This window comes from Notamacropus eugenii, chromosome 6 (genome assembly GCF_028372415.1).
Source record: "Notamacropus eugenii isolate mMacEug1 chromosome 6, mMacEug1.pri_v2, whole genome shotgun sequence".
In the NCBI taxonomy this organism is placed as follows: Eukaryota; Metazoa; Chordata; class Mammalia; order Diprotodontia; family Macropodidae; genus Notamacropus; species Notamacropus eugenii.
Window position 1 is genome coordinate 257,974,751 of NC_092877.1, and position 25,503 is coordinate 258,000,253.

Below are 25,503 nucleotides of genomic sequence, written 5' to 3' on the forward strand. Positions count from 1 at the left end.
GGTTATGAAGGGCTTTGAATGTCAAAACAGAACATTTTGTATTTCATCCTGAAGGCAATAGAAGCTACTGAAGTTTATTGAGTAGAGGAGTGAAACAATAGAACCAGAACTTTAGGAAAATCACTTTAGTGGCTGAATGGAGAATGGATTTGAGTGAAGAGAGACTTGAGACAGGGAGACTCACCAGCAGGCTATGGCAGTAATCAAGGTGTAAGGGGATGAGGAGGAGGCATATTTGAGAGATGTCATATAAGTGAAATCAATAGGCCTTGGCATCAGCTTGGATGTGGGGGAGGGAGGGAGGGTGGGGAGTGAGAGATAGTGAAGAATCCAGGATTACTGAAGTTGTGAGCCTAAGGAACCAGGAAGATGGGGTTGCCCTCTATAGCATTAGGTGAGGTGGAGGGGGAGTTTAGGGGGAAAGATAATGAGTTCTGTTTTGAACATGGATATGGGAATGACAAGATAATGAGAAGAGAATGATACTGGGAAAATGGTGTTCTTTTTTATAATAATAAGTAAGTTTGCAATGATGTAGGGCTTGGGGTAAAAGATAATGAGTTCATTTTTTGACATACTGAATTTAAGATGTCTATAGGACACTCAGCTCAAGATATCCAAAAGGCAGTAGGAGATGAGACTCTGGAGATTGGGGGAGAGTTTAGGGTGGAATAAGTAGATAAATGAATCATCAGCATAAAGAAGGTAATTGAATTCATAGGAGCTATGAGATCACCAAGCAAACTAGTATAGAGAAAGAAGAGAAGGCCTTAAGAAGGTTCTTAATGTTCTGAGGGACATAAGTTGTATGAAGATCCAGCAGAGGAGACTTAAACAGAAGTCAGATGGTAGAAGAACTATGAAGAACCAAGATCAAGGGGAGAATATCAAAGGCTAGAGAAGTAAGGAAGGATAAGCATGGAGAAAAGGTTGTTCAATTTAGCAATTAAGAAATCATTGGTAACTTTGGAGAGAGAAGTTTCAGTTGAAAAAATATGAGAAAAATGAATCTGAACTGAAGAAAGTTTCATACTTGAAGCACTCTCTAAATCTTGAAAAAGTATAAACATCTATATTTTTTATAATCCTTTGCTTTTTATGTTATTTTAAATTCTGCAAACTGAAAGAGGCAAATCAAAATTTTTACCATAATCTAAACTAGGGTTGCCATTTATAAAATGTCACTGTTGGGGTTGTGAGGCTGGCAGAATAAATAACAAAAGTTTTTACTGATTTTTGCATAGTATTATCCTGTCTTAGACCAAGTACAAACACCTTACAGCAAAATTTCTATGAGTCCAAAGCAGCCTTCTCCAGTTAGAAGAATACAAAGAATACAGGTTTCTTATTAGGTACAGGTCAAGGTGGTCACCTATAACTGCCTACAAAAAAGGTCATTCATTCAAACTATATTACAAGAAAAGCTCAGTTCCAAACTGTCCCTTTGTCATTAGGCAGCAACAGAAGATATTGTTTTGAAATTCCTGCTACTAGACTAGGATTTCCAGGAGTCAAAATGGTCAACTAAGTAGTAAAGTCTTCATAACTCACCCATATTCACCTCTAAACAACCATAAAATAGTGCCCCCAAACAAATCCTAGAACAGAACCAACAAAAAGATGGGGTAAAACAATCTTTTAGCTCAAGAAACTTGAAAGATTGGCAGGAAAGGTCTTTCTCAGATTAAAAGGGAGCACAATCAAAGAGAAGTGTCCCAGTGAGCCAGCAACAAACCCCACTTCAGCAAACCAGAAGGAGATCCTGAGAGCCTCATTGTAGTGGAGTAGGTAAATGCCCACACCATGAGACTCACTTACTTAGCATGGCCAGGGGAACAGGCAGATTTCACCTCCAAGAATCACCTCCAGCAGCCAGACCTCCACATGTTTCAGCACAGCCCCAGGCAAACAGGTAGACACCAAACCTACAGGTAGCAACGTTAGCTACCAGTGTAGGGACTCCATCATGTGCTTCAGCAGAGCCCTGGGCAAACAGGCAGCCTCCAGAGGTCGGTGCACCACTGTGCTTCAGTGTAGCCCCAGGTAAATGCAGAAACACCCCACCAGCCTCAGCACATGCCAGATACCAGCACTAGAACCTCAGCTCAGCACTTAGGTAACTGCCAAATCCCTACAGCCTCCAGTAGTGCCAACTATCCCACTGCCATTCCCCCACCTTGGGGCAGCATCTGAGCCTGAGGGTAATATCAGCATAGCACCAGACAAACAGCTAGGGTCTGTAGCCCCTGGCACAAGACAACAGACGGTGACCCTTCCATCCAGGGAGCACAGCTCAAATATAAAAGAAAGGGGAAAGACCAAAAAACAACAATGAAAAGAATCTGATCAGAGAAATTGATTATGATGACAGGGAAGACCAAGACACAAGCCCAGAAAAGGACAACAATGTCAAAACACCTGTGGCAAAGTCTGAAACAAAAACTAGAAGTGGACTCAAGTCCAGAAAGAACTCATGGATGAGCTCAAAAAAGGAGCTTAAACTCATATAAAGAGAGATAGAAGAAAAATTGGGGAAAGAAATTCGGTGAGGCCAGAGAATTATGAAAAAAAGAGTCAACAACTTGGAAAAAGAAAACTGCTTAAAAAGTAGAATTGGCCAAATGGAAAAGAAAGTACAAAAGTTAACCAAAGAAAACAACACTTTAAAGGCTAGAATTGGCAAGTGGAAGCTGGTGAGAGACATCAAGAATCAAACAAATTGAGAAGAATGACAAAAGGAGAAGAAAATGTAAAATACCTCATTGGAAAAACAGCTGATCTGGAAAATAGACCTGAGAGACAATGTCAAAATAATGGGACTACTTGCAAGCCATGATCAAAACGAGGACCTAGACAGCATCTTTCAAGAAATTATCAAAGAAAACTGCCCTGATATCCTGGAACCAGAGGGCAAAATAGATAACGAAAGAATTCATTGACCAGCTCCTGAAAAAGATCCTAAAAATAAAAACTCCATGGAACATTATAGCCAAATTTCAGAACCACCAGGTCAAGGAAAAAATATTGCAAGTGACCAGAGGGAAACAATTCAAATATTGGGGAGCCACAATCTAATCTAAATACACAGGACTTAGCTGCTGCAATAGTAAGGGATCAGAGGTCATGGAACATGATATTCTGGAAGGCAAAACAGCTAGGACTACAACCAAGAATCACATACCCTATGAAATTAAGTATATTGCTATTCAATGAAATAGAAGGATTTCAAGCATTCTTAAGAAGACCAGAATTGAACCAAAAAAATTGATTTCCAATACCAAGACCCAAAAGAAACCTAATATCTTCTTAATGGAGCTGAACTGTTCACATCCCTGCATGACAAGATGATAATCATAATTCTCAAAAATTGTACCACTAATAGCACAGCTACAAGGAATATACACAGACAAAAGATATGGGTATAACGTGAATTTAAGGGAATGACAAAAAAAATTAAGGGATGAGAAAGAGGAGTACACTGGGTGCAAAAGGAAGAAGTAGAATGGGGTAAATTATTTCATATGAAGAGGCTTGAAAAACCTATTATAGTGAAGGGAAAGATTAGAGAGTGAACCATTCATATCACTTGAACCTTACTCTCATAAGTAATGGATCAAAGAGGGAATAATATACACAATCAGTTGAACACAGAAATCTATCTTACCCAACAGGAAAATAAAAGGGGAAGAGATTGAGTAAAGGTGTTTGCGTAGGGGAGGACTAACAAAAGAGAGGGCAGACCTGGAGAGATGGTAGACAGAAGCAAAGTACTGTTGAGAAGAGAAAGGGTAAAAGGAGAAAGAGGACAAACAGGAGGAAAAATAAGAGTATAGAGAGAAATACACAGTAAGTAATTATATGTGAATCATAAAACAGAAGCAGATAGCAGAATAGATCAAATACCAGACTCCTACAATATGTTGTTTACAAAAAACATACTTGAAGCAGAGAGACACAAACAGCATAAAGGTAAGTGACTGGAGCAAAATCTATTGTGCTTCAGCTGAAGTAAAAAAAAAAAACCACCACCACAACAGCAGGGATGGCAATTCTTGTCTTGGACAAAGCAAAAGCAACAAAAGACGTAATTAAAAGAGATAAGGAAAGAAACTAATTCTTGCTAAAAAGTACCATAGACAGTGAAGTAATGTCCATACTAAACATACAAGCATCAAGTGGTATAGCATCTATATTCTTAAAGGATTAGTTGAGTTACAGGAAGAAATAAACAGTAAAACTATATTAATAGGGGACCTCAATTGTCCCCTCTCAGAACTTGATAAATTCAACCAAAAAATAAATGAGAAATAAGTTAAGGAGGTAAATAGAATATTAGGAAAGTTAGATAAAGTAGCCTTTTGAAGAAAACTGAATGGGAACAGAAAAGAATAAACATTTTCCTCTGCAGCACATGGCACCTACACAAAAATTGACCATATATTAAGTAATAAAAACCTCAAAAGCAAATATAAAAAGGCAGAAATATTAAATGTATTATTTCCAAATAATACTGAAATAAAAATTACATTTAACAAAGGGCAGTGGAAAGATAGATTAAAAATTAATTGGAAACTAAAATAATCTAATCCTAAAGAACATGTGGGTCAAAGAACAAATCATAGAAACAATCAATAATTTCATAAAAGAGAATGACAATAATGTAACAACACCCCAAAATTTATGGGATGCAGCTAAAGCTGTAATTAGGGGAAAATTTATTTCTCTAAATTCTTACATTAACAAAATAGAGAAAGAGCAAATCAATGTATTGGACACGCAACTAAAAAACTAGAAAAAGAAGAAATTTAAAATCCTGAAAAATCAAAGGTGAGATCAATGAAACTGAAAGTAAATAAATAAAACAAGGAGTTAGTTTTATGGAGGGAAAAAGATAGAAAAGCCATTGGTTAATTTGATTTTTTTTTAAAAGAAAGAAAACCAAATACCCAGTATCAAAAATGAAAAAGGTGAAACCACCACCAAATGAAAAAAAAATTAAAGCAATCATTAGGAAATATTTTGCCTAATTATAGCCAACAAATCTGACAATCTGAGTGAAATTTCTGAATATTTACAAAAATATACAAATTACTTAGATTAACAGATCTGGAAATAGAATGCCATCTTAGAACCCCATCTTAGAAAAACAAATTGAACGAGCCATTTATGAACTCCTTAAGAAAAAACACCTGGAGTCAGATGGGTTCAAATTCTACCATACATTTAAAGATCAATTCATCCCAATTACTATAGAAACTATTTGGGGAAATGGGCAAAAAAGGATTCCTACCAAACTCCTTCCATCATATAAATACAGTGCTGATACCTAAACCAAAATCTAAACTAGAGAAAGAAAATTATATAGACCCATTTCCCTAATGAATATTGATGCAAAAGTTTTTAACAAAATACTAGCAAGGCAATAGCAGCAATATATCACAAGAATTATACACTATGACCAAGTTGGATTTACACTAGGAATGCAGGATTGGTTCAATATTAAGAAAACTATCAACACAATTGACCCTATCAATAGCAAAACCAACACAAATCATATGATTATCTCAATAGATGGTGAAAAAACTTGACAAAATGCAGCACCTATTCCTCTTAAAAACAATAGAGAACATAGGACTAAAGGACTTGCTCCTAAAAATTATAAGCACAGTTTATCTAAAATCATCAGCAAATGTTATCAGAAATGGGGATAAGCTAGAAGTTTTCTCAATAAGATCAGGGGTGAAGTAAGGATGGCTATTATCACCACTATTATTCAATATACTACTAGAAATGTTAGCTATAGTAATAAGAGAAGAAAAGGAAATCAAAAGAATTAGAATAGGCAATAAACCAATAAAAGTATCACTTTTTGCAGATTAGGTGATGGTATACTTAGAGAATCAGCTAAAAAACTACTGGAAATAATTGACAATCTCAGCAAAGTTATAGGATATAAGATAAATCTACATAAATCATCAGCACTTTTTTATATGACCAACAAAGCAATTTTTTATATGACCAGCAAGAGATAGAAAGTGAAATTCCATTTAAATAACTATAAACAATATAAAATACTTGAGAGTTTGTCTACCCAGGAACTATATGAACACAATTACAAAACATTTTTCATACAAATAAAGTCAGATGTAAACAACTGGAAAAATATCAATTTCTCATGGATAGGCTGAACCAATATAATAAAAATGACAATTCTACCTAAGTTAATTTATTTATTCAGTGTCATACCAAAAAACTACAAAAAATTGTTTTATAGAGCTACAAAAAATAGTGATAAAATTCATCTGGAAGAGCAAAATGTCAAGAATATCAAGGGAATTAAAAGAAATTCAAGCGAATGTGGCCTACCCAGACCAGATCTAACAGTGCAGCAATCATCAGAACTACTTGGTACTGGCTAAGAAATAGAGTGGTGGACAAGTGGAATAGATTCAGTACACAAGACGCTAGTCAATGACCATAAAAACCTAGTGTTTGATAAAGCCTTTGAGAAAAGAGCTCACTTTTTGACAAAAACTGCTGGGAAAACTGGAAAACAATAGGGCACAAACTAGGTATAGATCAAAATCTCACACTGTATGTCAACATAAGGTCAAACTAGATTAAGATATAAAAAATGACACTATAGGCAAGTTACAAGAGCAAGGAATAGTCTACCTGTCAGATCTATGGAGAAGGAAAGAATTCATGATCAGATAAGAGATAGAGAATTACAAAATATGAAATAGACAATTTGACTATATTAAATTTAAAAGCTTTGCACAAACAAAACCACTGCAACCAAGAACAGAAGGAAAGCAGAAAACTAAGAAATAATCTTTACAGCAAGTCCTTCTGATAGACCTCATTTATCAAATATATAGAGGACTGAGACAATTTTACAAGAATACAAGCTATTTCCCAATTGATAAATGGTCAAAGGCTATGAAGAGATTAGAGAAATGCAAACTAAAACAATCTTGAAGTACTACCTCACACCTATCAGATTGACTAATATGATAAAAAAGGAAAATGAAAAATGTTGGAGAGGATGTGGGAAAATTGGTACACTAATGCACTATTAATGGAACTGTGAACTGATCCAACCATTTGTAATGGTAATTTAAAATGGGAAGATCTTTCTCCCCATGTGACCTGCCTGGGTCACATGGGTGAGTCACATGAAGCCTGTGGTGGGAGGAGTTTGCTGAATGGGTAGAACAGGTGGAGGTAGAGCAGAGCTGGGAGGAAGTTAGTCTTGAGAGCAGTCAGAGCTAGGAAGGATGCAGGTACCTGGTTAATTGGAATGAAAGTATTTGTTTGTGATTTTGTTTCAGGGAAGACTTTTTGTGATTTCTTTAATGGAGCTGGTTTGTGGGAACCTAGCAGGAGGAAGGCTTGGGGATAGCGTTGTCCTCTACATTGTTATTGTGTATAGATTTTTGTTGCTGTGATGGATTTTGTTTTCTGGTGTCTGAATAAATGTTTTGGTTCTGTCTTCCATGTGGAGAGTCTGTGGTATTTCATGATTCAGAATTGCACTGGAGTATTCATGGCCATAGAAGTCTCCGTGAATATCACATTGCCCCTACGCCATTCTGGAGAGCATTTTGTAACTATGCCCACAACTAAACTGTGCATAGTCTTTGATCCACCAATACCTTACTAGGTCTGTATCTCAAAGAGAACATAAAAAAGGGGAAAGGACCTACATGTGCAAAAATATTTATAGCAGCCCTTCTCATGGTGGCAAAATATTAGAAAATGAGGGGATGCCCATCAACTGGGGAATGGCTGAACAAGCTGTGGTACATGAATGTAATGGAATATTATTGTGCAATAAGAAATGATAAAGAGGCAGATTTCAGAAAAACCTGGAATGACTTGTGCAATCTTATGGAAAGTAAAATGAACAAAACCAGGACAACATTGTATACAGTATCAGCAACATTGTGTATGACTCAGCTCTTCTCAGCAACCCAATGACCTAAGATAAGTACAAAGGACTCAGGAAGGAAAATGCTGTCCACATCCAGATAAAGAACTGATAGACTCTGAATGCAGATTGAAACATACTTTTTTCACTTATTTTATTCTTTTTCATGTTTTTTTTTCCCTTTCTGATGTTTCTTCTTTCACAACTGTGACTAATATGGAAATATGTTTTACATCATAGCACATGTATAACCTATATCAAATTGCCTACCATTTTCAAAAAATGGGAGTGACAAAAATTTGGAACTCAAAACCTTACAAAAATGAATGCTAAAATTGTTTTGATATTTTATAGGGAAAAAAATAAAATACTATTAAGAAAAGAAATTCCCACTACTGGAAACAAGATAAGAGATCAGCTGAAAACTATTCTTTCCTGGACATTTGATATTCCTGATGTTAAAAGCAATGCCTGTGTTTCTCTGTTAAAATTCCTTGGAGAAGGAATTTGGAGATACAGAAGTCCTATAGCTTCAATTTCCCAGCCTTAACTTGGTTTTTTTTCAGGAAGTATTCAATAAGGTAAGATAGATTTTTCTTAATTGGAAAAAATTAAATTGTTAAAAAAATTGTCAGTAGGATATTTGACAGGCTGAATCCCCAAAATAAATAACTAATTTTCCTCAAGATGAGAGAAGGGATATTATATTTGGACTTGCAAACATAGGGATTTTTAAGAGAAATTTCTGGTTTAGTAAAAACATTCAAATCCCTCTAAAATAACTTCTGTAAATTGAGGGTATAATTCATAAGTAATAATCCACTAGACCCTATTACCCCCCTCAATATATCATCCTATATCATTCCTCTTTTTCTCAGCAAAAGTCCTAGAAAATATTCTCTACAGTTTTTGCCTCCATACTTTCTCCTCTCACTTGCTCATCACTCCTTTGCCATCTGGTTTCCAGACTTCAGCATTCAACTAAAAGTATTGTCTTCAAAGTTATTAATGATCTCTTCATTACCAAACCTGATGATCTTTTCACAGCCCTCATGCTGTTTACCCCCTCTGCTGTACTTGGCACCACTGACCACTGTTTTCTCAGTATAGTTCTTCGTTTTTGGATTTTCATGATACTTTTCTCTCTTGATTCTTCTCTTACCCATCTGATCATTCTGTTCTTTCAATCTCTTTTGTTAGATTGTCATCTAAATCACATCCCCTAATTTTGTGTGTGTCCCTCACACACTGTTCTGTTCTAGTCCCTCTCCTTTTCTCCTCACTTTCCCTCTTCTCGCCCCACCCACATGTTCCCTACTTTCTGCAGAATACCAAACAAGAATTAAAGGAATAAGGGCAGGGCTGATGCCACATAGTCTTCCCTTAAGGAAAAAAAATAAAAGAAAGAAAAAGGCCTGATGCAACAATTTTTGGTAGTACAGGTCCATTACTCTTAGCACTGACACATTTATCATGGAAACAAACATCTCAATTGTTCATTGGATATAAACAGGTCAAGACTCCTCCCTAAGAAGCCTGTTCTAATTGTCTAAGGGACTTGGTATCACTTAGTGAATAATAAGATATTTTATGAAACAATAAATGTAATCGGGGCTAAGTAGGATGGGGTCTATTTTGACCCTACCCTTACATACACATCCCTAATTTGTTCCTACAATTTCTGGTCTAAGTCAGGCATGGGTAACTATGTTCTTCCTTGTGATATCTACTTCACAGAAGCCAATGACATTTGGAGATTCCATCTCAGAAAGAGTGTCAGAGGTGGAAGGAACTTCAGTGCCTTCCAGAGTGGCATATAATAAAATGAGACACTTGTACCACATGTCCAACAAGCGTCATATAGTATCTGATTGGAAACCTATAGTGAGGGGGAGCCCAGTGCCTCCAAAGGCAACTCCTTCCATTTTTGGTTAGCTCTAATTGCTAGGAAATTTCCCTCCCATCATATCCAAGTCTGCCCATGAACTTTTCTACTCATTGCTTTTAGTTCTTCTTGTTGAACTAAGAAGAATGAATCTAATTCCTCTCCCACATGACAGTCCTTCTGATACTCGAAGACCACTACTATAACCCCCCTCACCCCAGTTCTTTTTTTCTCCATGTCAAATCCCCATTTTTCCTCAATCAATACTCAAAATCCTTCACCATCCTGCTCTCTTCTAGATGAGATCCAATTTATCAATATACTTTCTAAAAAGTTAACTGAACACAATTTTCATGATTTGCTGTTTTAATTATGACCACTTGATCATGTCTTTTGGATTCCAAGCTCCATATCAGAGGAGAGGCCAATGGAGATGACATCACTTTTTGTCAAGGAGGTTCTGCCCCAGTAACAAGACAAACTCACAGCCTCAATCCACATGACTTATGATCAATCTAAGGCCAAATTCAGATCTGAACCATAGACTATCTATGTCATACCGAGAGTCACTCAATTCTATCCCTTTGTAGACATTGTAGTCATGAAAATTTAAAGTTGGATTCAATAAATTAAACAAGTAGGAAATGATGAGTTCTACCAACTATACTAACCTACTGTATCTTTTTATTATTGAGAGAGCACTTCAGTAGTTCCCATTATTAATAATAATATTTCAATAATTTAAAAATAGGATTTATTATTGTGAGGATTCCTTCCAAAATATGACCTTAACAACCCAACCAGTTTGGGGTTGTATATAGTCAAAAAAGTTCACCAGGTTATCAATCTCTTAGTGGTGAGACTGATAACAATGGTCCATAATTTATAATGCTTTTACATTATAAATGTAAAAATATTTTCCTTTCAACAAACTTATCAAGAAAGCATAGTAAGCATTATTTCTCTTATTCTAGAAATGAGAAATTTGAAACTAGAAGAGATAAAATTACTTCCCCATAATCATGGTTAATGAATAGCAGAACATGTCATGAATAGAGTGCTAGACTAGGATTCAGGAACATTTGGGTTCGAATTCCCCCTCAAACTCTAACTATCTGTGGGATCTTGGGCAACTATCTGAACCTCTCTTGTCCTCAGTCCCTTGTCTGTGAGGAGTTAAGAGACTGGACCAGAAGGATTTCCAAGTTTCTTTTACCTCTAAATCTTGGAATATTATGATTCTATAGACGAGAATTTAAAACTGGATTTTCTGGCTTCAAATAGTATTTTTCACTCCTCTATAATTAATGCTAAGCAAAAGTGTCATCAGGGATCCTATTGTTAATTCACTACTTAGCCAAAATACCTAAAGCATTTTGTTCTTCCCTTAAATATAAAATGTAATGGTTCCAGACAACCTTGAACTCAATGGTTTAGTGGATTGAGTGATGGAATGGAGTCAGGAATATTTGAATTCAAGTTTTGTCTCAGATATTCAATAGTTATGTGACCATGGGCAAGATGCTGAACTCAGTTTCCTCATATGGAAAACATTGCTTATACTATCTAATTTCCAGGGTTTTCCTGAGGTTTAAATGAGATATAATGTATGTAAGCCCTTTGAAAACATTAAAGGGAATTGAAAATGTTTACTGTTGTGATCATTCTTTAAGATTCACCAAACCCTATGTCCCTAGTGTGAACCTGGCTAGGATGGAAGCTTCTTGTGGTAAGCCACAAACACTGGACCATCCCAGCAAAATGAAATCTATCTAGGCCATAGCATTACAACAGAATAAGAAGTATCTCCTGCCTTCCCATTTCTTTCAATCTAATAATAAACAATAATGATGTTTGATATTGATCGAGTATCTCCATTAAAGGTCAGAGTGCTTCTCAGACATTACTTCGCAATATTCTTGTGATCTCAACCTGAAGAAATAGCTCCCCAAAGTACTCTCCTAGTCTATCACCACAAGAAAACTAAAAACCATCCAATCACATATGGAATTTTTAGGAATAAGAAGTGGCAATGCTTGAAAAACCACTACATCTATGGGGCTTTTGGCCAAAGTGCTTAGGTAAGGCAAGCAATAAATCCTCTAGCTATCCACAAAGTCCAAAGTGAAGACACTTGATTAATGCACACTGCAAAACTGAATTGTAGGACTAGACACTTATCTGGAAATGAATGCATCAGGCCATTTCCTGTTTATTTTGTTTGATGGTGATAATTATATACCTAGAAAATCCCTCCTTCATTTTAAACTAATCTGATAAAGTCAAAACTATGAAATGCCTGTAGGGTATTTCAAAGAGATAATCTAGAGATATGTAAATTATCAAATAATGGATTTTTGATCCTTTGACCAATGGAGCAATCTAATCAATGAATTTGATCCATCAAATAAAGGATCTTTCTGATCTCTTCAATGCAGATTGCCACCCATCTGTGACACCTGGCAATCCCAGGGAACTTTTGTCTATGCTTTCCCATAAGTTAATCATGGTGTCCACCCAATGTGCAGGGGGCTGCTGTACACCTCCTCCCACAAAAACCTCCAAATCCCCACAAGACTGAATAATGATCAAGAAATCAAATGACAATAGCAAGTAGCTTTCACTCCAGAACTACACAATTTGTCAACTAGAAGCCCATAGGCAATAGTAAAGGGTCAACAAGAAAGCAAATGCCAAGGAATGTAATGTAAGGAATGTAAGGAAGCAAGCAGCCTCCCAGCCCCTGGATCTAGAGGCATCAAAAGTAAGGGCTACCCTAGAAAACCCTCAGGTAGGAACCTTGGAAGCCATAAAAAGTGGAAGAAAATTTGGGTATTGGGATGTTCAGTCTCCAGGGCTCCAAGATTCTTGGCACTCTGTCCTGAGACATTATAGGGATCCCTGAAAATTTATCACTTCCAACTTCAAAGATTAAGGGAGACCTAACCCTGGAAGGTAGAAGTCATTATGGGAGCTTGGTGAAGGTAAGCAGGGCTGAGCACCCTATGCAAAGACATAGCATGGAGTAGAGTCTGGCCTTGGCACAAAGCCCTTACACAAAATCTGGAGAGATAAATGAGTCAAAGAAAATACTTAATTATTATAAGGAATTAAAGTCTATCCAGAAATGTCCAAAATTCCAACCACAAAGGAGAAAGTATCATTGTAATAACTGGAGGAATAGACTCAGAGGAGGAAAATGGATTTTCTGCAAGAGTTACTTGAAATAAATGAGATTTTTAAAAATGAAAATAAAATCTCTGGAGAAAAGAATTGAAGGAAGAACAATAGCCTAGAAGAGAAAATGGTAAACCTTGCCCAAGTAGTAGACTCCCAGAAAAGTATAGTTAGACCAAAAAGAAATCAATGAATCCATGAGAAAACAAGAAATATTCAAAAAAAAAATAAAAACAAAAAGGTAAGGCAAAATGTAAGATATTTGGTATTAAAAACAACTGGCCAGAAAAGGAAAAAACAATCATGGAAAGAAAATTTGAGAATCACTAACCTCCCTGAAACCCATAATTAAAAAAAAAAAATCCCAGACATTGTTTTTCAAGAAATCAAAAATTCAAACTGATTGTATCGACTAGAAATAAAGAGCAAATTGAAGATATAAAGAGTCTAATGATTACCTCCTGAAAAGTACTCCAGAAGTAAAAGTGACAGAAATGTAATAATCAAAATCCAGAGTTTCCACATCAAGGATAGACAGATACACACACACACACACACACACACACACACACACACAGAAAGAGGGAGGGAGAGAGAGAGAGAGAGAGAGAGCAGAGTGCATGTGCCAAGCAATGGCAAGGATAAACAAGATGTGGATACTTCTGCTATAAATAAAGGAGATTCAAGTGGGAAAGACCCAAGAATGGATGATAAGGCATAGGTTTTGTTCTTTGGGTCCTGGGTAGCTCCTGTTCACAACTTCATCTCTGTTTCCTTTTGCCAGTCTAGTAGAATTCATTTTCTGATAAGGCCGTGCTAGATTCTCTGCTCATGTGCACTTGCCCAAAGTATAGCCATCTTCTTCACATTTATAGTAAAAAATACCTTGACCACTTTGCCTGAATTCTCTTGTCGTGAATTGTTTTGACCTCTTGTTTCAAGTCCCTCTGAGAGGGAGGATTGGCTTTGGCCACCATGCCATTTTCCAGTGTACTTGCTCTGCACTTCTAAAGTCGAATCAAATGTATCATCTCGTTTGACCCTGATGACCTAGACTGAGGACATGTCTTGAATCTTGGCAAGGTTGGTTTTATCAGTTTCAGACCTATGTCTCCTTAGCACCCTCATAGTCATTCTGTCATTATTATTATTATCCTTTTGTCATACTCTAACCAATCAAATGATCAATAAATCAACATTTATTAAGCATCTACTATGTGCTGAGCACTGTGCTAAGCAATGGGAATACAAAAAGAGGGAAAAATAGCCCCTACCCTCCAGGAGTTCACTTGAATCTCTGACGTTTTTCATCTGCTTGACAGTTATTGGCTGTTTGACTTCCATTGACTATAGGAAAAAACCTTTCTAAATGTAGCACAAAGTCTCTCTTTTGTCCCTTTTGTCTCTCATATTGAGGAACTAGATATAAATTTCCTATATCCTTTCTGTACAACCAGACTGTTCATCTGACTTTCCAGGTATTCATTGTTTCATCATAGGTTTGGTTAAAACCTATTTGGTTAAAAAAAAAGTGGTGTGTGTGTGTGTGTGTGTGTGTGTGTGTGTGTGTGTGTATTCTCCTTCAGCAGGAATTCACCCATGCCACATGATATTTGGTGTGAATTAGTTACTTGAAAAACTCCCTTTATGCCTTTGGCCAGGGGCATACAGATTACCCTGGAGCTTAATTTAGTCACTCTTGAGGGGTGCAGTTGATCTGGCAAGTTTTGTCCTTCATTCCTATGACTGCACTTAAATTGCTGTTCCCCTTACACAATACTTGGGCTACCTAGGATTGATGTGTGGATGAAATAAGACCATGTATGTAAAGTACTTTGTAAATCATAAAGCATTATACAAATGTGAGCTATCAACATTATTATTATATAAGGGTTAGAAACCATTATTTTCTTGGTCTTGAAAACCCTTGATGGTATTTACATCCTAAATTAAACTGAACACTGAATATTGATTTTAATATGTTAAGATGAAATTCAATTTTATGAATACTGCTAACATCACAGTCCATGTAAGATCAATTTGTTTGCTGATTTCCTGCTTACTACCAGTATCTCCCCAAGGGATTGATACTGGATTTTCAAGAATATTGTTTCAGAAGATTTGTGCATAAATATGTTCTCCAACAAGTTCTCACAAATTGTACGTTAGGCACAGAATGATTTGTTTGTTGTGTTTTAATCAGTTTCACATAATTGCTAACATATCATTTGAAGATTTCAGTATAGTCACTTGAAACAAGTTGAGTTCACTTCCTGCTATTATCAGTAGAGACTCTTATGAGGCTGTCTCTAAGAATTTATATCCCAAGAAAAAGAAATAAAACTATTGAAGATGTACACTGCTGATTTAGTCATTGGTCATATGACCATTTACATGCCAGTATGTGACTGCATGGTCTACCAATCTAGCTGTCAAGTCTAAAAAGGACCAGTCTGTCAATCTAAAGAGTCATGCAGACAACATAAAAACAAAGTATATCAAAAAATTGGGTGTGTTATTTTAGCAAGTCTATAACATAAACCTTTACCTTAATTCATAACTTTGTGCTTTAGTTGAAAGAATACAGCCCTGGGTTTTAAGAACTTCAGGTTCCTCATTTGTAAAATGAAAATAATGATGCCTCTTGTAGTTACAGAAATATTCTGAAGATAAAATGAGATAATATATGTGAAGCATTTTATAATCTTTAACGTGCTATACAAAGGTCAGATCTTATTATGCAGTTGGTGCACTTTGTCAATTCATCTCACTGAACACTTGGTTACAACAGTAATACTGTGATTCAGTATTACTCATGCAGCTCATACTTAGATAATTCTGTGAGACAGATGATGTAAATATTATTACTCTCATTTAACAGCTAAGAAAAACTGAGTTTCAGAAAAGTTATGTAAATGTTGAATTTCTGCATTTTGGGGAACCTCATTTCCCAACATACTCCCTATGAAACAGAAGTCAGCTACAGCTTTCAAATCTTTTTGTCATATCCCAATGTATTAAATATTCCCTTCCCATAACAGCTCTTAAAGAGAAGCCTCCTTGATCAGCACCTCCACTTTATCACTTGGGCAGTGGCTGCACTATTGACTATTTGTTCACAAGTTGTAGAAATTATGGGAACTGAGGAGTGGAGCCAAGATGGCAGAGTAGAAAGACAAACCTGAAAAAGCTCCCCCATACAGCCCATAAAATATCCGTAAAAAATGACTCTAAACAAATTCTAGAGCAGCAGAAGCTACATAATGACAGAGTGAAAGAGATTTCCAACCCAAGACAGCCTAGAAGATTGACAGGAAAGTTCTATCACACTGGGCACAGAGAGGGGCACAGCCCAGCATGGACTACATGGCACAGCAGGGACACGACCTGAAACGAGCTTCAGGGAGCCACCAGCAGCAACAGTTCCCAGATTACTCAACCCACAAATGCCACAGACAGCTTTAAAGGTCAGTGAGAAAGCTCCTTCACCCAGGAGAAGGGAATGTGGTCTGGCCCTGCTGGTAGCACCCACTGCAGAGGCAGCATCCATTTTGGGAGCCCTCTGCTTAAAGCCCCTGGGGGAACTGAGCCTCTGATCTGAATTTCAACCCTGTGCCAGGTAGTGGGATGAGGAGGAGGAGTTCTGGTATAGTGGAGCTGGAAGCTGTTGTGGAGAGGGAATTCTACCACTAGCAGATTCTGGGTAGAAAAGTTTGTGGTTGCTTCCAGACCAGTGTGCAGGCCCTTCATTGTGCCGCCTTGGAGAAAGTGAGAACTTACAGGTCCCCAGAGTATACCCTCCTCTTGACAAAGGACTCAAAAGTCAAGGAACTGGTTGGGAAAATGTCCAAAAAGGGGGAAAAAATAAGACTATAAAGGTACTTTCTTGGTGAACAGGTTTTTTCTTCCATCCTTTTGGATAAGGAAAAACAATGCATACCAACAGAGGAAATAATGACTTCTGCATCCAAAACCTACAAAATAGATACACAATGGTCTCAGGCCATGGAAGAGCTCAAAAAGGATTTTGAAAATCTAGGAAGAGAGGTGGAGGAAAAATTGGGAAGAGAAATGAGAGTGATGCAAGAAAATCATGAAAAAATTCAGCTTGCTAAAGGAGACCCAAAAAAATGCTGACGAAAATAACACCTTTAAAAATAGGCTAACTCAATTAGCACAAGAGGTACAAAAAGCAGAATTAGACAAGTGGAAAAGGAGGTTCAAAAGCTCACTGAAGAAAATAGTTCTTTAAAAATTAGAATGGAGCAGATTGAAGCTAATGACTTTATGAGAAACCAAGAAATTACAAAACAAAACCAAAAGAATGAAAAAATGGAAGACAATGTGAAAACATTGGAAAAACAATTGATCTGGCAAATAGATCTAGGAGAGACAATTTAAAAGTTATGGGACTACCTGAAAGCCATGATCAAATAAAGAGCCTAGACATCATCTTTCATGAAATTATCAAGGAAAACTGCCCTGAGATTCTAGAACCAGAGGGCAAAATAAATATTCAAGGAATCCACAGATCATCTCCTGAGAGAGATCTGAAAAGAGAAACTCCTAGGAATATTGTAGCCAAATTCCAGAGTTCCCAAGTCAAGGAGAAAATATTATAAGCAGCTAGAAAGAAACAATTTGAGTATTGTGGGAATTCAATCAGGATAACACAAGATCTAACAGCTTCTACATTAAGGGATTGAAAGACTTGGAATATGATATTCCAGAAGTCAAAGGTACTAAGATTAAAACCAAAAATCACCTACCCAGCAAAACTGAGTATAATACTTCAGGGGAAAAAATGGTCATTCAATGAAATGAAATAGAGGACTTTCAAGCATTCTTGATGAAAGGACCAGAATAGAAAATCTGACTTTCAAACACAAGAATCAAGAGAAGTATGAAAAAAGTAAACAGGATAGATAAATCATAAGGGACTTTCTAAAGTTGAACTGTTTACATTCCTACATGGAAAGATAGTATTTGTAACTCTTGAGACTTTTGTCAGTATTTGGGTAACTGGAGGGATTACACAGACACAGACACACACACACACACACACACACACAAATAGAGAGTACAGGGTGAGGTGAATAAGAAGGGATGATATCTAAAAAAAATAAAATTAAGGAGTGAGAGAGGAATGTATTGGGAAAAGAAAGGGAAAAATGGAATGGAGCAAATTATCTCATAAAAGAGGCAAGAGAAGCTTATTCAATGGAGGAGAAAAGGAGGGAGGAGGTGAGAGGGAAAAAGTAAAGCTTACTCTCCTCACATTTGACTTAAGGAGGGAATAACATGCTCACAATTTGGTGTGAAAATCTACCTTACACTACAGGAAAGTAGGGGAGAAAGGGTCAAGTGGGGTGAGGGAGATGATAGAAGGGAGGGCAAATGGGAGGAGAGAGTAATTAGAAGCAAACACTTTAGGGTAGGGACAAGGTCCAAAGAGAGAATAGAATAAATGGGGGACAGGATAGGATGGAAAGAAATATAGTTAGTCTTACACAACATGACTATTATGGAAGTCTTTTGCAAAGCTACACATGTATAGCCTATATTGAATTGCTTGCCTTCTCAGTGGGGATGGGTGAGGAGGGAGGAAGGGAAAGAAGTTGGAACTCAAAGTATTAGGAATGAATGCTGAGAATTGTTTTGCATGCAACTGGGAAATAAGAAATACAGGTAATGGGGTATAGAAATCTATCTTGCCCTATAAGAAAAGAGAGATGGGGATAAAGGAAGGGAAGGGTGTGATAGAAAGGAGGGCATATTGAGGGAAGGAGTAATCAGAATGCAAAGTGTTATGGAGAGGGGGGAGGGGAGAGATGGGGAGAAAATTTGGAACTCAAAAGTTTGTGGAAATTAATGTTGAAAACTAAAAATAAATAAATGAACATTAAAAAAAAAAGAAATTATGGGAACTACCATCCCATCTGGACAAGAATAAGGCTAGAAAAGTGAATCCTGACACAAGATACAGTGCTCTGGATGGAAAGCACGTAAGATGGCTTGTGTTTATGTTCATTTCCTTTTTCTAGATTTTGGGCTTTCTTGTGACAGATATAATTCAAAGAGGTCAGGAAACTTTGAGATTATTATATTGGGAGGGTCAAAATGTACTCGTTCTTGGAAGATTTTCTAGAGGATTTTTAGGATGTTTGGTAAAGAGATATTAGTAGCATTTATATGATACTATGTACAAGTGGTTGAAATCTATGAAAGAATCAAAAGAAAAACTAGTAGAAAAAAAGTCTTTCAGGAAGCTTACGATAGTGGAATGAGAAGACTCTCGAGTTCAGGTTTTCCTACTTTCCTACTAGGTTTTCCTAGTCAGCCACCTGACTAGGGCCAAGTTATTTCTCTTTCAGTCTCAGTTACCTTCTCTGTAAAACAGAGGTAATAACAGCAACACTTGCACTACCTAATTCTAAGATTCTTGTACATAGAATGGTAAAATGATATATAATTGAACTATTATTATTTATTAAAAGGAACCAATAGCCTATGGTCTCTGTAACCTTAATGGAAAAATGAAAGGCAAACCAAATAAAGAGAAATGTGGATAAAGCATGTAAGAAGAGTCCAGTTATCTCCAACAGCCAGGTTGCTGTCATGGTAATATGTGCCTTTGATTTGGTTTTAATTATTCATACTTTGCTCATTTTTTAAGTAGGCATCTAATTTATAATAGAAACACAAAACTGAGAAGGGGCTCATCCATCCATCCCTCTCTCTCTCTGTCAGCACAGGGTTGCTTCCTGCAAAATGTCTTGGAGTGCTTTGTCTCACAGACACTGTCTAACTCTCGCTTCCATACAGGGCTTAATGCACTGATAGTGCTTAAATAAACATGAATGACCATGATAGCAGCAATGGTATTAATAGCACAAGTTTGCAGAATTCTAGTGACAGGACTTTTACCACATACTTTGGAAGACTATCCCATATTCTTATTGACTGGCTCTGTGAAAATATTTCCTGGTATCCTTTCTAAATTTCCCCTTGCTCCCCCTTAAACCATTACTACTAGTTATGGCTTTGGGTTGTTGATGATGGAGAGTGGGGGGGGGGGGGAGGGTGCCATTTTCCCTAAGTGCTCATCAGAAGTGCTGACTTGGCAGCTCTGGAGCCAGATGGGTTATTATGTATCCCTGGAAGAGACAATAGAAACAGTGGCAACAGGAGGTTTTTGCACTTCGACTTATCGATGAACTTCAAATCTTGTGTCATAAAGCATGGTCTTTGTCTTTGGGTGAGGGTGGGTTGTGGGAGATGTCACTCAGAGACACACGAACTCATCTCTAGTAAACCAATGAATTGCCAGAATTGGGTTTTGTTTTTTTATCAATGCCTTATTTCATTCCTCTTAACCCTTCTCCCAGGGGCAGTGCCTAATAATGTAGTCTTTGAAACTACTATTCTAGTTAAGTACAAAGTATAGAGAAGAGAAAAGACTAAATTTGGAGTCAGAAGTTCTGAGTTTGAATCCCAGGTATGCTACTCACTACCTGGGTGACTTGAGTTAAATAATTTCATCTCTCTTGGTCTCAGTTTCCCCACTTTTAAGGAATTAGACATGCCAATTCCAAATCCATGGTCCATGAAGGATTTAAGATCCATGAGCTTAAATAAAAACTAACGTTTTACAAAGATTAAGGGAGACTAAAGACCAATTAAGAGGGAGCCTGACATGAATAGAAGCCTGCTTTGGATTCTAGAATTCTGGATTCAAGACTTGCATCTGACACATATTAATTGTATGACAATGCTTAATTTTGGTGTGCCAAGTAACAATCTAAAGCCGCAAATTATAGACAAATTTTTAATCTGCATTGTTGGAAAGACTTTCCACAGTGAGAGTTCCTTACATGGATGAAATCACATCTCTAGAACAACCATGCAATAAGAAAATTTGAGAAAAGCCCTCCGTAATAAATAAGAGCAGCGTTTATGTGAAAAATAAATTGAAACTGATTCCTCTGTCCTCTCTTTCTTTCTCTACCCCAAAAGAAGAAAAAAACTACTAAAATATTGTTTAATATATATTTACAATACTACTTTAAAGTAAGAGGTCTCATTTTTCAATGTGACCTTAGCAGTATAAAGCTACTACCTTCTGTAAAATTCTGATGGTTGGGCTTTGTTACAATTTCATCCCAACTTCAATTAGCAAGAAGGAGTCAAGCTTCCTTCTGGAAATTACAGTATTAAATTTAAAATATAAACAATTGTTAGAAATATATATAGTCTTGGCAACCATTAAATTTGTTCCTTAAGCAGGTTTATTACTATATTACACACTTGCATAAAGATTTGTCTTCTCCCAATTTGACATAAAAGAGTCAAAATCAGATTTATTCATTTTACAGATACCATTATTTTCCAATGTCAGGTGTTAAGAATTTCATCTGTGTTGTAGTAGGTATATTCCTTAAAAAACGTTCTCCCATCAATATTACTAGCACCCGCGCTGGGCAATTATTTTGTTCTCTGAAAATTAAACTCAACTTTATATCAAATGCCTGAGATTCACGGAACATTTAATGATTCAGTATTTGAAACTGGATGATTTATAAAAGTCTTAAGCTCCTGAGCATGTAGGAAAAACCAAGTCCCTAATATAAGCTTCTCCCATAATCATTTCCTTTTTTCTCCTTCAAGCAGTTTGCCTCTAAACAACAATTGGCTAATGCTGGAGAAATCTTTCTTGCTTGTCCATTAGTAAAACAGTAAAACTGGACCAAGAGTACCAAATTTGGCAGCGCTACTTTTTCTTCTGCTTGTAGATGTTGAGAACAGTTTTGCCTATAGACAGAAGGATAGAGAAGATGGCCTTCCCCTCCTCTTTAACATGCTGATTCTATGACGCTGAAAGGTGTGCTGTATGATATGTTATTCCCAGTCTGAGAGACTGTCCTTCTGCTATTCATAGATAACTAAACAGGTGGGGCTATAACTCCATAGCCAACAGAATGACAGAGCTGGTTTTAGGAACTGGGGCAGACAGGAGGGAAAGACAGAGACAGACAGACAGACACAGAGACAAAGAGACATAGAGAAAGAGACAGAGAAGAACAGAGAGATAGTCAGATTTAGAGACAGATAGAGAGAGATAGACAGAACAAGACAGACAGAAAGAAACAGTGACAGACTCAGAGGTACAGAGACAGAGCTCACAGAATAATATACTCTTCCTTAGAGTTCTCATTTCTGGGTAAAGAAAGGGATGATCACATGGCTGTAAACCAAAAGGAGTTCAGAGTGAGAGCTGAAAGAGAGAGAAGGTAGTAAATAAGCTGCAAGTGTTAGATGGTTATTTTATTTACAAAGCAAAGAGGGAGGGAGAAAAAAATACCATCTGAAGTGGTGGACAAGGGGTAAGATACTGTACATCCATCAAAAACAGAGTTCTTTGAAATTTTTTCTATTTGAGTGACTTCCCCCTGCCTGTGTCCTGGAGTGCAGACAGTGATATTCTTTACTTCTTTCCCTCCGTGTAATCTTCAGTTTTTTCTTCTCAGGGCATATCTCCTCTACCACATCTCTTTCTAAGTCACTGAATCAGAAGCACAGAGAATCAGAACTTGAAGGCAGCTTAGGAGCCATCTAGAGCCAGGAATTCTTAACCCAGTGTCTGTGAAATTGTTTAAATTTTTTTTGATAACTTTATTTCAATTTAATTGACTTCCTTTGTAATCCCATGTATTTTATTTTATGCACATAGAAACATTGCTGTGAGCAGGGGTCCATTTGCTTTACCACACTACCAAAGGATTCATTTTAATAATGAGGAAGCAAAGCCTAGAAAGGTTGTCCAAGGTTACACAGTGGTGAGTGGCAAGGTCAAGATTTGAATTCAGATCCTCTGACTACTCCTATGTAGCACCCTTTTCTTGCCACTGGACCAGATGGCTCTAGAGGAAAGAGTAAGGCTGAACAAGCCCTTCCTCATTTAAATCCAATTCACTTGCATGTCAAGGCATCACCTCCTTGATGTCAAGGTTCTCTTTGAGAACAAAAGACAAACAGCAAGAACCTCTGCTGTACCAAATTGCCTCCAGTCCTAGGTGTGCCTTGATACCTTTTCCTCTCAATTCCTCTCAAGCAGCATCCTCCTGGATACTCTCTTTTCAATAATTTAATCACCTTTCTCATCCAAGTATGAAAGGGTGGGAGGACCATCAGAGAAGGCATCTGGGGTTGGACTGAGCACAGCTCTGCTGCTACAATAGCCAGACATGATTTTTCTTCAGTCGACTGGCTAAAGTAGGAGATGAAAAGAAATTAAGAAAGAATATTCCACCTCAAAGAAAGAATACTAATCTTCTCTCCATGTTGTTGCATCAATATAAGATTAATAGGTTATTAAAATAGCAGGATACCTGAAGACATATGCATTAATACTTTGAGACTCTACAAGTCCAGAAAATTATAGAATTGCAGAATTAGAAGGTATGTTAGCTGCCATCTTGTCCAATCCATACCCAGAAAAGTATCTCCCCTCTCCCCTCCCCAATATGCATGAAGAGATCACTTTGTATAGTGATCTCCATTCACAGGGAAGCTACTGTTCCCCAAGGTAACCTTTTATACTTAGGGATAACTCTAATTGTTAGAATATTTTATCACAATCTTCAACCTTAATTTTCTTCTAAGCAATCTCTATCCATTGCTCCTAATTCTACTCTCTGGGGCCAAACAAAATAAATCCAATCCTTCATCCATGTGCTATAGCCCTTCAAACATGTGTGACTATTTTGCCCCCACCCCTCAAACTTCTCTTTGCCAGGTTAAACATTTCATTAAAAATATTTTAAAAATGAATTTATAGAATGAAACAAGTATTTCCATAACAGAGTATAGTTTTTAAAAAAAGATGATTGTCTATGAAACTGCAAATTTATACAACTTATTATGCCTTTTAAACATATAATAAAGTAATCATATAAATTCCTTTTCCCCCTTCCTTTCCCTCCTTCCTGAGATGGCTACCATTAGACACACACACACACACACACACACATAATATATATATATTAGGCTAAATATTCTAAATTCCCTTAAGTGATCATCCTATGACATGAACTCAAGACCCTTCATCACCCTGTCTGCTGTCATTTTTGAATGCTGTCTAGGTTATCAATGTCTACTTAAAATGGAGGGGAGGAGACATCTTGGTGGCACAGTGGATAGGGTGCCTGGCCTGGAGTCAGGAAGTAGCCCTGGTCACTTACTAACTGTGTGACCCTGGGCAAGTCACTTAACCCTGTTTGCTTCTGTTCCTCATCTGTAAAATGAGTGAAATGACAAACCACTCCAGTGTCTTTGCCAAGAAAACCCCAAATGGGATCACAGAATCAGACACAACTGAAATGCCTGTGCAACAACTGCAAAGAAACCTAAAACAGGATACCCAGAATTGAAAGCAATTCTGTAGATAGGGTGTGACCAGGGAAGAGTCTAGTGACAATGTCACCTCTTTCCTGGATGCCACTCATCTCTAAATGCCACCCAAGAACTCAGCCATATCACACCATTGGCTTATGTGAGGCTTTTAATCCACTAAGACCCCTTTCTCTTGCACCTTTTTTTCTGTTAATATTACAGGTATGTCTCCCCAGTATAATGTGAAAGTGATTTTTTTTCTTGCCCAAAAAGTAAGATTTAACATTTAGTATCAATTCCTTATTACCCACTTCCACCTTTCTGTGTTCAAAAATCATTTGTCTTGGCAGAAAAAAAATAAGCAAAATAAAAGTTGAGCAGCATTGCCTTCACTTTTGCCATCTATTTTGATGAACAGATCCACCCAAACAGCAGTGCTAGCCATTCTTTTCTACTGTTCTCCCCATTGTAGCTTAAAAAACATGCCTTTTTATGCCTTAGTTTTCCTTACTAGACTGAGCTTTAGTATTCCTCACAGTATTGTTATAATACCATGCCACACCTTTAAAAAAAATTACACCTTTAATTACCTGCTCTTGTCTGGAAGAAAACCCATAGTACCTGTGCCTTCAATTGGGCCCTAGATGATTATATTTCTTTTTCTATAAACCACAACAGGATACATACATTTTGTGTGTGGCTTCATTCATTGGGCTGGTATGTTGATAGACTTACCAAATAAACATTCATTTAGAAAGCATTTGCTACCAAATGGTGTGGTGAGATATAGGACTCATTACCTCTCCTTTCTGTAAACAGGACCTGGTACAGATGCTATCACTTTACCCATCTATTTCACATTCCCTGGTCATCAGAAATATAATTCATTCTTGCACTGGTACGCAAATCCTTTCTAGTTTGATAGCACCTACCTGAGCTTTTGTTTCACAATCATAGGTTTTTAAAACCCAGGTCACTTTCACACCCTAATGAAAAATCAGGAGTTCTTTAGTGATACTTAAAGGCACATATTTAATGGTAATATATCTGAAAACATATGTTGACAGGTGACAGGAAGTAGTCACTCAACCAAAACTGTACATAATGCTTAAAATAA